The sequence below is a fragment of the Tiliqua scincoides genome, chromosome 6 (genome assembly GCF_035046505.1).
Source record: "Tiliqua scincoides isolate rTilSci1 chromosome 6, rTilSci1.hap2, whole genome shotgun sequence".
Taxonomy (NCBI): Eukaryota; Metazoa; Chordata; class Lepidosauria; order Squamata; family Scincidae; genus Tiliqua; species Tiliqua scincoides.
The window spans coordinates 78,040,993-78,055,198 of record NC_089826.1 but is presented as its reverse complement, the minus strand read 5'-3'; the positions used below and the strand labels follow the sequence as shown (position 1 = coordinate 78,055,198).

Sequence of the window (14,206 nt, the reverse complement as noted above, 5' to 3'; positions counted from 1 at the left end):
TTTAATGCCTTTATAAATACATGCACACATACACCTGGTGTATGCACATACACCCAGGTGTGTGTGAAAAATTGAGCATTCCCCCATATTTGCTCTCAGTTGCTCCCTCTTCTCCATGAACCCTGTTGTTGGCATCCTTCAGTCTCGGAAGACTATGGCATCGCGCTCTGAATAGTGTTCTGGAACAGAGTGTCCTCTCCAGTGCATGAAGCCTGGGTAAAGTAGATATGGAGGATAGACTGCTTCCCATGCAGCAAATCCCCCTCTCCACGTCGCTGAAATGGTCCAATGGAAAGGCAGAAGCCAATATGGTTGGTTCCAGTGGCGTCGCAGGAGTTGCCAGAACGTGACTGTGTTCAGCCATGAACTGCCTCAGGGACTCCGGCTCCGGATTTTGCCTCGAGGTTGACTCCTGAAGCCTTTTCCATATCTGGATGTAGCCACAAGGCAGTGGAGGTTTGGGATCAGAGTTTTCCTTCTCTCAGATGAGCTGCCTTCCCAGGCTGAAAAGTCTCATCTACCCAGTGGCTGTTCAGTCGCCTCTTACGACAAGTACAGCCAAACTGAGGGCCTATTCTTATCCCCAGCCCCCAGGGGAACCATGAACCTTAAATGCCAAGAAAACATACACACATGTCAAGAGTATTCCGACACATTACAACTGGCATAAGAATTGTACTTTCAGTGGTACGCACTGCAAACTGCATACTTGTATGCTTGCAAACGGTAAAAACATGGTTCACCTCTCAGCATCCCAGATGAATCAATTCTGAATCCAGGTTCAATTATAGATTACCTTGAGCTCCTCCTACCCAGTCTTTATTCCCATGAAGCAGCCCACAAATCTGAAATTTAAAGTGGTAAGACACAGCTTACTACTCAGTTCATTTGAAAAAGACAAAGATCCTAGACCATAAAACATTGGAAACAAATATCATGCTGCTCTGGACAGCTCTGACTAGGGGAGTAACCAAGATCTGCTGATTACATTACACAGTAAAATACTGTTTTGTAAATTTAATCAGGGAATCTGCTCACTCTACACACCTCTAAAAGACACTGGGTACTGCATGAAAAAAGGTTATCAAGCGTTGAGGAAAGTTCTATTACGCAGAGTGAGATCATAAGTTGAGATGGAAAAATTCTGGACTGTTCAACCTCAGTCTGCCATGGGGAGTCATATTTTTAAATGTGTCCCAACATTTAAAAAACTCACTGCATGTAGTCAACAAGCACTTTATAGAAACGATCTCTCTTTGATTTGTTTCGTGCCTGTGTACATGCATGCATTCATGTGTACACGCATGGAGAAGCATTCCAAAACAGAACTTCCCCTTGCAGTCAGAAGTGGGAACTATTCAGAATTTTGGCGCCTCAGTTTACAAACCACACTCTGCACAATGCGTAGACTGCAGTCCAAGGCCCACCAGTTCCGACATACATGTTCATCACATGAGGATCTCTGGCTCAGTGTCAAATGAGTCATTACAAAACCACACTCATATTTTCTCAAGCACAATATTTTTTTCCAAGGGAGCCAATTTACACAAGTGATAAAAGAACAAATGGACAAGTATGTGTGAACCAGCCCTAAAATACAGGGAAGGAGCATAATCCTAGATTATTCTACTTTTGAACCTGCAATTAAAAGCTAAAAAGAATCAGAGAACCTTTTCTAAACTGATTGGGGGGGGGGAGCTGGGTAGGGATAAATTGATTCCATTAATCACTTCCATATATATCAAAGTGTTGGGTTAGAAAGGTGGGCAGGGGGGTAATCTTGCAATTATTCATAAACTCATTATTCATTCCCCTGGGGGCTGGGGATAAGAATAGGCCCTCAGTATGGCTGTACTTTTCGTAAGAGGCGACTAAACAGCCACTGGGTAGATGGGACTCGTCAGCCTGGGAAGGCAGCTCATCTGAGAGAAGGAAAACTCTGATCCCAAACCTCCACTGCCTTGTGGCTACATCCAGATATGGAAAAGGCTTCAGGAGTCAACCTCGAGGCAAAATCCGGAGCCGGAGTCCCTGAGGCAGTTCATGGCTGAACACAGTCACGTTCTGGCAACTCCTGCGACGCCGCTGGAACCAACCGTATTGGCCTCTGCCTTTCCATTGGACCATTTCAGCGACGTGGAGAGGGGGGATTTGCTGCATGGGTAACAGTCTATCCTCCATACCTACTTTACCCAGGCTTCGCGCACTGGAGAGGACACTCTGTTCCAGAACCACCATTCAGAGCGTGACACCATAGTCTTCCGAGACTGAAGGATGCCAACATTCATAAACTGGCAGTGACGGAGAGTAGAATGGTTGAAGTGATGAACCATTTATTGTGGTTAAAATTACTTTTCAACATATATACACTAGCCATGACTTCCCAATAAGTCAGAGAGAAGGACGGTCAAAAGAAGACCCCTGTGAACAACTGAATGTGAAATGGATACAAACCCACTACACTTCTTGGCACTTCAGATATTGAACCGGTTGCAGCTTTAATGCCCAATGCTACACAGTGACGTAGCTATAGGAGGGGTGGCAGAGAAAGTACTGCAGGCACTACAATGTGCCCTGTAAACAGCCCTTCCCACTCACTGTTGGAGCCATTCCAGGCAGCGATAGCAATGCACAGGTGCACTGATGCTACACACAGAGAGTTTATACCACAGAGATTCCAGGAGCAGAGTAATGCCACTCTATACTCACAGGGAATCATGAACAATGGTGGCTTTGGTTTACAGTTGAAATGTCAGGCTGCCTGCTACTCTAGTGGTTTCGTTTTGTATGTTCAATGCTTAAAAGCACAGCAACCACCTTCCCCCCCCCAATTCCTGCAAATTTTATGGGTCTCTACTTGTCAATAACAGCTGCTTGAACAGCAGAGATTTGGTTTCTCCAGCTATAAAGTAGCAATGCTTTCTTCCCCATTAGGCTGAGTCTCTAAAAATCCTACTTCTTTATTTATCTCCTTCTACAATTTCAAAACAGCAGAGCTTGACATTTTGGTCTCTGACAAGCCACACTTAATATTGGGATGGTTGGAAAAAAAATCCATATGGGGAAAAAAAAAATATCTTAATACAAAGATAGGCTGAAACATTTTCACCACAAATGGTTTGTTTCAGCTATCTCTCTTCCTCCTGTAAGACGGAAATCAGACAGCTTATTGGCTTAGCTTGTTAGGCCAGGTTAAAGGGATGCATTGCTGAAAAAGCTCTTACAGAAGCTTACTCCTGGGCTAAAAATAGCAAGCACTAGAGAATTATCTTAAATACTACCAAACTTGTTCTGTGCTGTGAATGAAGATAGCTGTTTCCTTTTTTGGAAGTTTTTAGAGCTTTTTAAAGTATGCTTGCTTTTTTCTATTTAAATTAGTTACTGATTGTGTTGGCCATTTTTTCCCCCTCCCAGAGATATACAGCCAGAGGGGATCTACCTACCAATCCCTTCTTATTTAGCTTGGTCCTATTGTTAAATATTCTAATGAGCTGCGGGACCTCCAAACACTCAGGTTAGGTGGGAAAGCCTCTTTGGAATTTAAAACACTTTGTATGCTCTTTTGCAGACTAAAGCTAAGAGCAAATATGAAGATAAGGGTCTCCTTTCCCCAATCACTCTTCCGCTCTCCTGCCCACCCCCATCTTCCCTTCCTAATGGAGGGTGGAGAGAAGTCTCAATTGTTTGTTTTTTAGGGCCAGAGCAGAGCCATTAGTGTGGCCATACCAAATCTTAGGCATGGAGCATGTGTGATGCCAGTAGCTTCAACTGGAGACTATAGTCTGAAATCAGAGGTGCCACTGAGGTCAGTCAGGTTTGGTACTTGTCAATGTACCATCAGAGGATGCACCTGGCTGGGCCAACCCCTGAATCCTTAGTACCAGTAGCACTGATACTGCCCAGTGGGTCATCAGGGAGCCAGCAGCACTGCCATAGGGGCCCCAATGCAGGGCTTTACAACAACCTGTCTGAAACATGGAAGCACTTCTCTGATGACTAGGCAAAAGGCCAGACTGTATCCGACTGATCCAGAGACTTCATGTTGTCTGTCAATTAGGCTGAAACCATCAAAGGCCAGTGGCATAGCTAAGTTGGGTTTGGGGGGGTTCACTGTCCTCCCCAGCAGCTGAGTGGTGGTTTTCAGGTAAGAGAGCACAGCAAATGCCACAGAATCAGCCCTCCAACTCTGTATGGCTCCAAATAAGATATTTCGAGGAGGTGGGCCAGAGGTGAAAGTGCAGGTGGGGAGGGGGTGCTTCATCACATTACCCTGCCCAAGGCACCAACCAGCTCTGCTGCACTAGTATCAAAGGCTGCAACCCCCATTCAGCTCTGTACTGCAGAGAGCTCTGAAGATTAAGCACCCAGTCCTCTATAGCTCATGGAACTACATGGATTCCACACAGAGGATATAACTCCAAAGTTCCTGCACTTACAGTACGATGTTATGCATATCTACTCAGAAGTAAGTCTTATTCAACTCAATGCAACTAAGGTACCGATCCTATCGCGCCTGCGTCGGCGCACAGTGTCGCAAATGTACTGTAAGGCATTTACTGCCAGGTCAGCTCCGGCACTGACTCAGCACGAGCCTGTGCTAAGCCAGCGCCGGGCGGAGGAGTAACAACCACCACCTGGCGCTCTGGGCGAGCACCAGGCAGCAGACTGGTAAGCTGGGGTGGGAGAAGGTGTTCCGGGACAGGGGGCGGGCAGGGGGAAGCCAGGGTGGGGCGGGACAGGAGGAGCTCTGCGAGATCCATAGTTCTGCGTCAGGCCTCCTAGCCTGATAGGGGGCTGCTTTACTCTGCGCCGGCTAAATAGCCCCATTGCCCTTACCCAGGGGAAGGGACCAAATGTCCCCTTCTCCTAAGGAGCTGCTGATGGCTGCCCAGCACTCACTGGATGATGCAGCAGCCATTTGGGTGCCACTCCAGCCCTGGGCACCAGGTAGCTTAGGATTCAACCACCCAGGCCCAATCGTATCCACCTTTCCAGTGCTGATACAGCAGTGCCAACAAGGCATGGGTTGCATCCTACAGTGTGGAAGGAGTCCTCTTCAAGGTAAGGGAACATTTGTTTCCTTCCCCAGGTCTGCATCAGCACTGGAAAGTTGGACAGGATTGGGCCCTTACTCTCATGTAAGATGAGATTGCAGCCTAAGTATTTAACAGCTAGGACCTACAGCTCCCAATGGTAAATGTAACTAGCCAAGGTCTTTCTAAAAAAACCATGCTTAAAAACCTTCCCCCCCCCCATGAAATACGTAAATTTTCATCTAATACAGACACAATAAGAAACACTAATGAACCTATTTGGCCGTCATTCTTTCTCCCTCAAGGATGCACCTGTAGCGCAAGAAGAGCTAAGGGTATCTAACAGCAAATCCCTCAGCAAACTACAGTTCCTAGGAGTCTATGGGGCAGTCAGGACAGGACCACTTCGAAACGAAGCAGTAAAACGGACTGTGCTGCTTCAAACTGAAGGTGGATGACTGCATTTTGAAATGCTTCCAACATTTAAACAAACCTAAAGCACCCTGCAAGTAGAGACGTTCCATCCAGGGAAGGGTTCTCTCCCAATACATTCATTTGGCAGTGAAGTTCTGTTTGTTTTTCACAAGCAGCATTCAAAAATGGCATCAGCACTTGCAGTCGAACATGGTATAAGTTCATCTGTTCACCTAATTCCACCATGTGTGTGGACCAGACTGAGAAAATAAAGCTCCGCAACACACACACCTCTTACTCCTACACCTCCCTCATTCCCCCATTCAATGCTTATTTTTAAAAAGCTTGTAACAGGAGCAACCCTGTCCACAGCCCGAAATCCTGGTCCATTTAGCTCATTTCACAGAAAGCCTCAGAGTTATTAATCACAACACACAGAAGGTGGCCAGAATTCAATGGCTCATAATCCCTCCTGTTGCTGCATCACCTCTCAACACCTCTGGACATAATTCTACAGTCATTAGCAGACGGCACATGAGCAAATCAAGAATCTTGTCTCTGCAAGCGACTCCATCTATTCTTTCTTCCCCTGGAGCTTTCATATCTTAAAACAGAAAGACTGCGCTGTTGTCGTTGCCAAGATCATAGTATCTTACGGATCTCAGTTCAAACACGTATTAGGTCATGTTTGCCAAAGAGCACACTTGTATGAGCATAAAGTGGTGTTAACTACACGGTTACATTTGATGGATGGGTTTTATTTACTTAATTCAAAAGTTTTATAGCTGATCTTTATTTTCTAATGCTGTTTTCATTTCTTTTATTCACTGTAAGACACAAACACAACAAAGCAGAAGATGAATATGAAGATACTGAACAGACCATAGGCTCCTCTGCAGCACATTTATAATAGAGGCCATATTATTTTGATCTTCTCACGGGCCAAACACAACAATCGCTTTGCCCACCAACGCATTCTCATGCAAGCAGAGACACAAGGAAGAGCCTCTTTCCTTCATTGTGGGTAGTATCTCAAAGGCTTCATTGCAACCTACTCACTTAATACGCCTTCATGTGCAAGTACAAGAGCAAATTATGACAAGCAACTGGTTGATAACTATTGATCCACTGACCAGTCCAGGAGTGCCCCAACTCAGCTGGAGCAAGCAAGATCAAGGGCACTGCAAGTTTAAATTTGGATCCATTTCCTGAAGCTGTGAAAGCATCTCCCTCTTCGTTTATCAGCACACACGGCGGTCCCATGTGAAGTTCCATGGGAGCCCCAAACCTCCCATCTGGTTATAAGAAGAGGCCTGAACTCCCCTGACTGCAAGGGGCCAGGATTATGTGCTGTGAGTGGCGCTCACCGTTCTTCATCCCTGTGCCCAGATCAGCTGCCATGGCAGAATGGTAAGCCCTACTCAGAACGAGGAGGGCTTTTTTGGGGACACAGCAGTGTTCAGTTTTGAGACCTCTGCTGTACAGCTATGTTGGAGACAGCTATAGACATTTGGTCTCTGTGGCCAAGGTTTGCTGGGCAGGTAGACCTGGACTCTCACCCGGGCTTGCAGACCAGTTTAATTACGTTTGTCATATGTGGGGGGGGGGGGGTGTAAAAAATTTCTGGGTCCCAGGTACTATGTGACCTAGCTATGCCACTGCACTGGATGTTGGCTGGACTACAACGCTTAAAGTCACTTTTTGGATTTGCTGAGACTGTTATCTTATTGTAACATCCTGGCTGAAGAGTGAGCCAGGAAATATTCGGTTCAGATCTCACCTTGGCCATGAGCACATTAGTAAGTGATTTTAGCAAATCCTTGTTCTCTCTCTTTCTTTCCCCGTCACCCACCAATCTGCCATACAGGGATGATGATAATAATTGGCTACTTTGCAGGGATTTTGTAAGGATAACTGAGATAACGCATGTTATTTACTTTGAAAGCTATAAGGCATGGTAAAAATGCTAATTAAAACAACTAAGATTTAATATTTTAAAAGTCTCCTTGGTCCATATCTTGTGCCAGTGCTGTTGTGATGGCTAAGATATCATTTGCCTTTAGCTCACCTCTAAGAGCACACTCACACCTCTAAGGAACATCATTCTTACATAGATCTCAAAATAAGAGATTCTTCACAAGACTGTTTATAGACACACACACACACACACACACACAACACCATATCTCTATGCTAAAAAGCACAGTGGCGTAACAGGACCACATGTCTTGCAAACGCCATTAAAACCCTCCATATGTCTTCATCTGTGCATTTCCTTAGCCAGCCAGAAACTGACAGCCTCCTTTTTAAAATAAGGAAACAATATGTTCATTGTTTCAGGAATACTAAGCAAACCCAGCTTGATTTGACTGGCTTTCTTATTTATAAGTTATAGGATGAGGAGGAAAGAGAAAAACAGTAAAGCAAAGAGTCACCCATCAATCTCTACCTGCTGGTGTCTTTTAACCCATTTTTGCCCAGCCCACAAGTGTACACATTTGGTCCCTGTTGCATATATGCAACACTGGGCAAAAATGGCTTAAGCTGAAACAGTGCCTTCTCCCCTTACCCCTGCAGCTATAGAAACAGTGAAGAAGAGCATACCCACCCCCAATTTATTTCTGTACTGATTTCCCATTGAATGATTCCATGTAAACCTCTCTAGAACCCTACTGGTGGAAGAGTGAAATACAAATGCTTTAATAAATAGACTTATTAAATAAGAGAGCCAGACGCCAACTCTTCCATGGAAAAGATTCACATGCAGAACACCATTAAGAAGAGAAAATTGGAAAAGAACAAAAGGAGAGCACAGGATCCAAGCACTGCAGGTAACATTCCTGTCTCAATATACAAGCTCTTGGGGTAATTTCTTGCAAATTCAGGTGAAAATTTATGGTCAACAGATGAAAGATTACAGAACATTCAATCAACCTTTGGAATCCATAGTCAGAGTCTGGCAGAATAAGCATAGCTTTATTAAGCAAGCTTGGATATCACAACTGTACAGTACTTATGTATTTTCTTGTGGCTACCAAGCTTCAAACCAAAAGTCATTGGACTTCTGATCACTGGATAAGCATGATGCCCCTTACAGTGTGTAGTAACCATGCTGTAAGAAAAAAAAAATCCAGAAATTCGAACAAGGAAGACATGAACAATTCTACTTTACAAGCTGAAAATACAGTCACACCTCTGTATCCTTGGGGGTTCTGGTCCCAGAAGCTCTGCAGATGCCGAAACCTGTGGATCAACAAATCTTCAGATCAGGGCACACAGTCCAAGTGTGACTGGAGCTGCGCTGAGCTTAACAGTTTTTTGGAAAAAATATCATTGCTTTTGTAAGGCCTTCCAGAGGCCTTAGAAAGCCTACCAAGACCCAGAGAAGCCATATGCAATCTCTGGCTCTCAGAATGCCCTCTAAGCTTCTGGAAGGCCTTAGAAAGAACCAGGTGTGCCTTTCTAAGGCCTTTGGAGGCCTCAGAACACCATCCAGCTTCAAGCAGAGGGTACAGGTCAGGCCTCAACATGAGTAGGGGACCTGTGTTGAGTCAAATTCACAGATGCAAAAACTGCAGATGCCAAGGTCCGGTGTGTGTGTGTGTGTGTGTGTGTGTGTGTGTGTGTGTGTGTGTGTGTGTGTGTGTGTGTGTAAATCTATGTGCAAATTAAATTAGCCATCTCCAAACTGAAGCAGAATGGGAAAGCAAACTGAAGTCTTATCAGTCAAAGGAGTAATCCTAAGGCTTTTTTTGGGAGGGCAGGATATAAGCTGAATAAATAAACAGATAAGCAAGGTTGGTATTTTCTAACCAATTCAAGGGCACCAATGGAAATTGCATTTCCTTCTCTAAAATGTATGTTTTGGACATGAAATAATGAGGGTGACTACTGAGAAGAGTTACAAGCCACATAATGAAGTAGTATCCTGTGCTTTATATGCATTGTGTTCAGATAGAAAGATGGGAAAATGTAACCATGGCTGCTTAGCATACATCTTGAGAGTCCGAATGTTACTTCCTCGTCTTCACGCAGTCCTTGGTCAAACCGCCACTACTCAATCCTGTATTTCTTCTTTTTCACCTACCAAATGTTCTATATTACAGACAGGTCATTTGGCAAACTATGGAACAAGAGGAGACCACTTGAATGGCACTGTCTAAATTTAGACAAGACACAAGGGAGGAGCACCACTTAGCCAAAGGAAAAGACTCTGGACACCTGCACCTACACTGCTTAAATTTAGTCTAATAAACATGAAGGTACACACAGAAATACAAAACAATGAGAAGTAAGTTTGTCATTTAGGATCCACACCACCAGGACATAGAGAAGCCATAATACATTCAACAGCCAAGGAAGTATGATTTTTTAAACTGTTTACCAATTTTCTTAATATTCACATTACAAGGAAAGAAACTTTCCTCTACAGCAGTGCTTTTCAACCACTGGGTCGTGTGCACACTGGTGTGCTGCGAATGGTCTGTAGGTGTGCCATGGGAGTATGAGGGAAGTTCATTTATAAGTAGGGTTTTGGAAGCATGATGTGCCTTGTCAATTGTCAAAAAACCGATGGTGTGCTTTGACAATTTTAGCGTCTTGTCAGTGTATCGGAGATGAAAAAAAATGAAAATCACTGCTCTGCATGTACTCAACAAAAAATTTTAAAACTTTGTATTTTTGAATAATACCATCATGTTATACATCAAACGATGCATAATTTCATGCAGAATGCAACGAAACAAACCACGTTGAAATATCTCCATTCTATCAAAGGTTATAGTAAAAAATGGCAGGGACATCACCACCCAGGGTATTGCCCCACCCACTGCATGGGAGGAGGTCCATCATAGGGGTGATGCACTGGCCTGCACCAGGTGAGGCAAATCCTAATGACACCACTGTAATCAGCATAGAGGAGACTTAGCCCTGCCTAGTATGTTTACATCTGATCAAAACGTCAAACCAAAATCTAGCCTCTAGTAATGAGTTTCGGTGCCATTGCGTGGCCTATTAAAGCTTTACTATGAGGAGACATATTATAAAGAAATAGACAAACCACCAAAGGAAGAAAAAAACCCAGAAATTTCAGCACGTGCCAAAGTGGAAAAAGTAGAAAAATATATTCATGAAACCAAACAAACACAATACAAACAAACAGAATACAAAATCCTGTAATTCTGAACAGTGCAATTCCATACTTTTACATAGTACAGTATATAGTGAGAAAGGATCCATTCCAAGGAATGGATTCCCAATTTCCTTAAAACAGAGATTAATGGGTTTCTCTTTCTTCTACAGATTTAAGGAGAAGTAGCAGGTAAAGAGTTGTCCTATCACGGTCTGGCAATTCTGAATTACTGACATCCCAGTCCATCTTATTTGGAAAGTGAAAGGTAGAGGCAAGTAACTTGTTACTGGTGTCGAACATTATACGAACAAGGCAGCCAGTGCTAGCAGCAGATTGAGCCCTGCTGGCAGGAAGAAGTCAGAAGATAGACTAGATACTTAGTGTTTATTGGAGCAAGAAAATGAGAGATAAGATACAATCTCAGTGAATCTCAGTGAATCATAGATTGCAATTGGGAAGATGCTCAGGGTTATAATGTCTGCTGAAAGTAAAAGATTAGTGGATATTAGTCAGCTACCAGCAAGTTCAGCTTTGTCTTAATTTTGCTACCTTGGGTCACTAGGCAGCAGGAAAACTAATCCAAGGAGGATGAAACAACTTCTGTACAGTGTTGCATTGGTCAGTATTTTGCAGCAACTGTTACCCTGCACATGCCCGATCTCGTCTGATCTCGGAAGCTAAGCAGGATCAGGCCTGGTTAGTACTTGCCTGGGAGACCTCCTGGGAATACCGGGTGCTGTAGGCTTATACCATAGTTTTTCAAGACTGAAGGTTGCCAACCTTGTCAGTATGTTCAGAAACAACCTTCACTTACTCCAAATATTCAGATGTAGCAGCTACATTCTTTCAAGAATTATTGAGCTGCAATTAAGCAGACTTGAGTTTTTGCTGCATATCCACTGAGCAGTCACAAGGCACTAGAAAATTTTGCTAAAAACCCATAACTTATTTTTCATTCCCAGTTCCTTTGCTTCCTATATAACAAGTGTCCCCCTCCCCGCGCAGAGGAGGATCAATATATTGCAGTGATAAATGCACAGTGAATTTACTTAAAGCGCTAGAGATGAATCAGTTGGGGGAAATATGTCAAGTCTCAAGCCTTGGAATATGAAACCTAAAGGCAGTGGTTCCGAAACTGTGCATCACAACAGAGCTGCTGGTTCCATGCACTTGAAAAGGCCTTCCCGCCCACCCTGAGTGTCTTATCGCTGTTTGTAGCTCCCTTGTACTCAACTTGGAAGTAACTAGCAGTGACATCATGACCATTTACTTCCAGGAGCCATGCACTGTGTTTGCAACACACAGGGGTAGCACAGGATGCTCAAGACTGGGAAGCACTGTCTAAAGCAGGGGTGCTCAATAGGTGGATCGTGATCTACCGGTAGATCACGAGGCAAAATGAGTAGATCGCGGAGTGCCGACCCCCCCTTCAGGTGCCTCTGGGAGGAAACGCCGGGAGTAAGGCCCATTGTACTCAATGGGGCTTACTCCCAGGTAAGTGTGGCTAGGATTGCAGCCTCACAGCCTAATCCTAGGCATGTCTACTCAGGAGTAAGTCCTGTTATACTCAGTGGGGCTCAAGGTACACCAACATACATTGTACACATAAATGTTATTTGTTATGATGGCGCGAACATTGTAAAAAAATCTCTGGTAGATCTCCAGGCCTTGCTGGGTTTTCAAGGTAGCTCTCGAGCCAAAAAAGTGTGAGCACCCCTGGTCTAAAGGAATCAGGTGAAATTTTAGTCACTACACTGCTACCCAGCTCTGCAAGGAGATCAACCTAAGCAGCAAGGAAGCTTATTCACTGGTCTAAACAGAAAGGGATTGGTTTAGACTAAGGGTGCCCAACCCCAGCCCTGGGACCACATGCAGCTCTCGAGGACTCCCAATGCGGCCCTCAAGGAGCACCCAGTCTCCAATGAGCCTCTGGCCCTCCGGAGATTTGCTGGAGCCCACACTGGCCCGACGCAACTGCTCTCAGCGTGAGGGCAACTGTTTGACCTCTTGCATGAGCTGTGGGATGAGGGCTCCCTCCACTGCTTGCTGTTTCACGTCTGTGATGCAGTAGAGGCAGTAAAGGAAAGGCTGGCCATGCTTTGTGCAAGGCCTTTTATAGATCTTGAGCTATTGCAAGACCTTCATTCATTCATACAAGTTCATCTTTAATATATACATTTATGTAAACGTATGTAAATTTATTCAAATTTTAAATGTAAATTCTTTTTCCCCCCCTGCCCCCAACACAGTGTCAAAGAGATGATGTGCCCTCCTACCAAAAACTTTGGACACCCCTGGTTTAGACAATGCCTATTCCAGTCTCACTCACACAAGGTAAGGGTCACGTGTGCACATGTCTCACCCACTTCCTCCTAGTGTGCCATCCCATAAAATCAGAATGGGGGGGGGATAGTTCAGCCAAACCACCTACACAAGTAATACAAATTTAACAGAGTAACTGAGGGCCCAATCCTATCCAAATTTCTAGCCCTGGTGCAGCCACAATGCAACCTCGAGGTAAGGGAAAAAATATTCCCATACCTTGAGGAGGCCTCTGTGACTGCCCCCCCCAATGGATATGGTGCACACCCCACAAGCACAGTTGTACTGAATAATTGGATAGGCTTGGGCCCTAAGGCTGTAATCCTATCCACACTTTCCTGGGAGGAGTAGTAGTAGTAGTAGTAATAATAATAATAATAATAATAATAATAATAATAATAATAATAATAATAATACCGCCTTTCTTGGTCCTCAGCTTTCTCCTTAGACTTTATTCAATGCGGTTTACATAAGAACATAAGAACAGCCCGACTGGATCAGGCCATAGGCCCATCTAGTCCAGCTTCCTGTATCTCACAGCGGCCCACCAAATGCCCCAGGGAGCACACCAGATAACAAGAGACCTCATCCTGGTGCCCTCCCTTGCATCTGGCATTCTGACATAACCCATTTCTAAAATCAGGAGGTTGCGCATACACATCATGGCTTGTACCCCGTAATGGATTTTTCCTCCAGAAACTTGTCCAATTCCCTTTTAAAGGCGTCCAGGCTAGACGCCATCACCACATCCTGTGGCAAGGAGTTCCACACACCGACCACACGCTGAGTAAAGAAATATTTTCTTTTGTCTGTTCTAACTCTCCCAATACTCAATTTTAGTGGATGTCCCCTGGTTCTGGTGTTATGTGAGAGTGTAAAGAGCATCTCCCTATCCACTCTGTCCATCCCCTGCATAATTTTGTATGTCTCAATCATGTCCCCCCTCAGGCGTCTCTTTTCTAGGCTGAAGAGGCCCAAACTCCGTAGCCTTTCCTCATAAGGAAGGTGCCCCAGCCCCGTAATCACCTTAGTCGCTCTCTTTTGCACCTTTTCCATTTCCACTATGTCTTTTTTGAGATGCGGCGACCAGAACTGGACGCAATACTCCAGGTGTGGCCTTACCATAGATTTGTACAACGGCATTATAATATTAGCCGTTTTGTTCTCAATACCCTTCCTAATGATCCCAAGCATAGAATTGGCCTTCTTCACTGCCGCCGCACATTGGGTCAACACTTTCATCGACCTGTCCACCACCACCCCCAGATCTCTCTCCCGATTTGTCACAGACAGCTCCGAACCCATC

At 44.6% G+C, this 14,206-nt stretch overlaps 1 protein-coding gene and 1 pseudogene across 3 annotated transcripts in view; one reads left to right on the top strand and one right to left on the bottom strand.

The window, feature by feature from the left end:
• PPARGC1A (PPARG coactivator 1 alpha) overlaps positions 1 to 14,206 on the bottom strand; it is a 402,579-nt gene that overhangs the window by 72,591 nt on the left and 315,782 nt on the right. The gene's annotated exons all lie outside the window — the stretch shown is intronic.
• On the top strand, positions 11,204 to 11,323 carry LOC136656447 (5S ribosomal RNA; annotated as a pseudogene).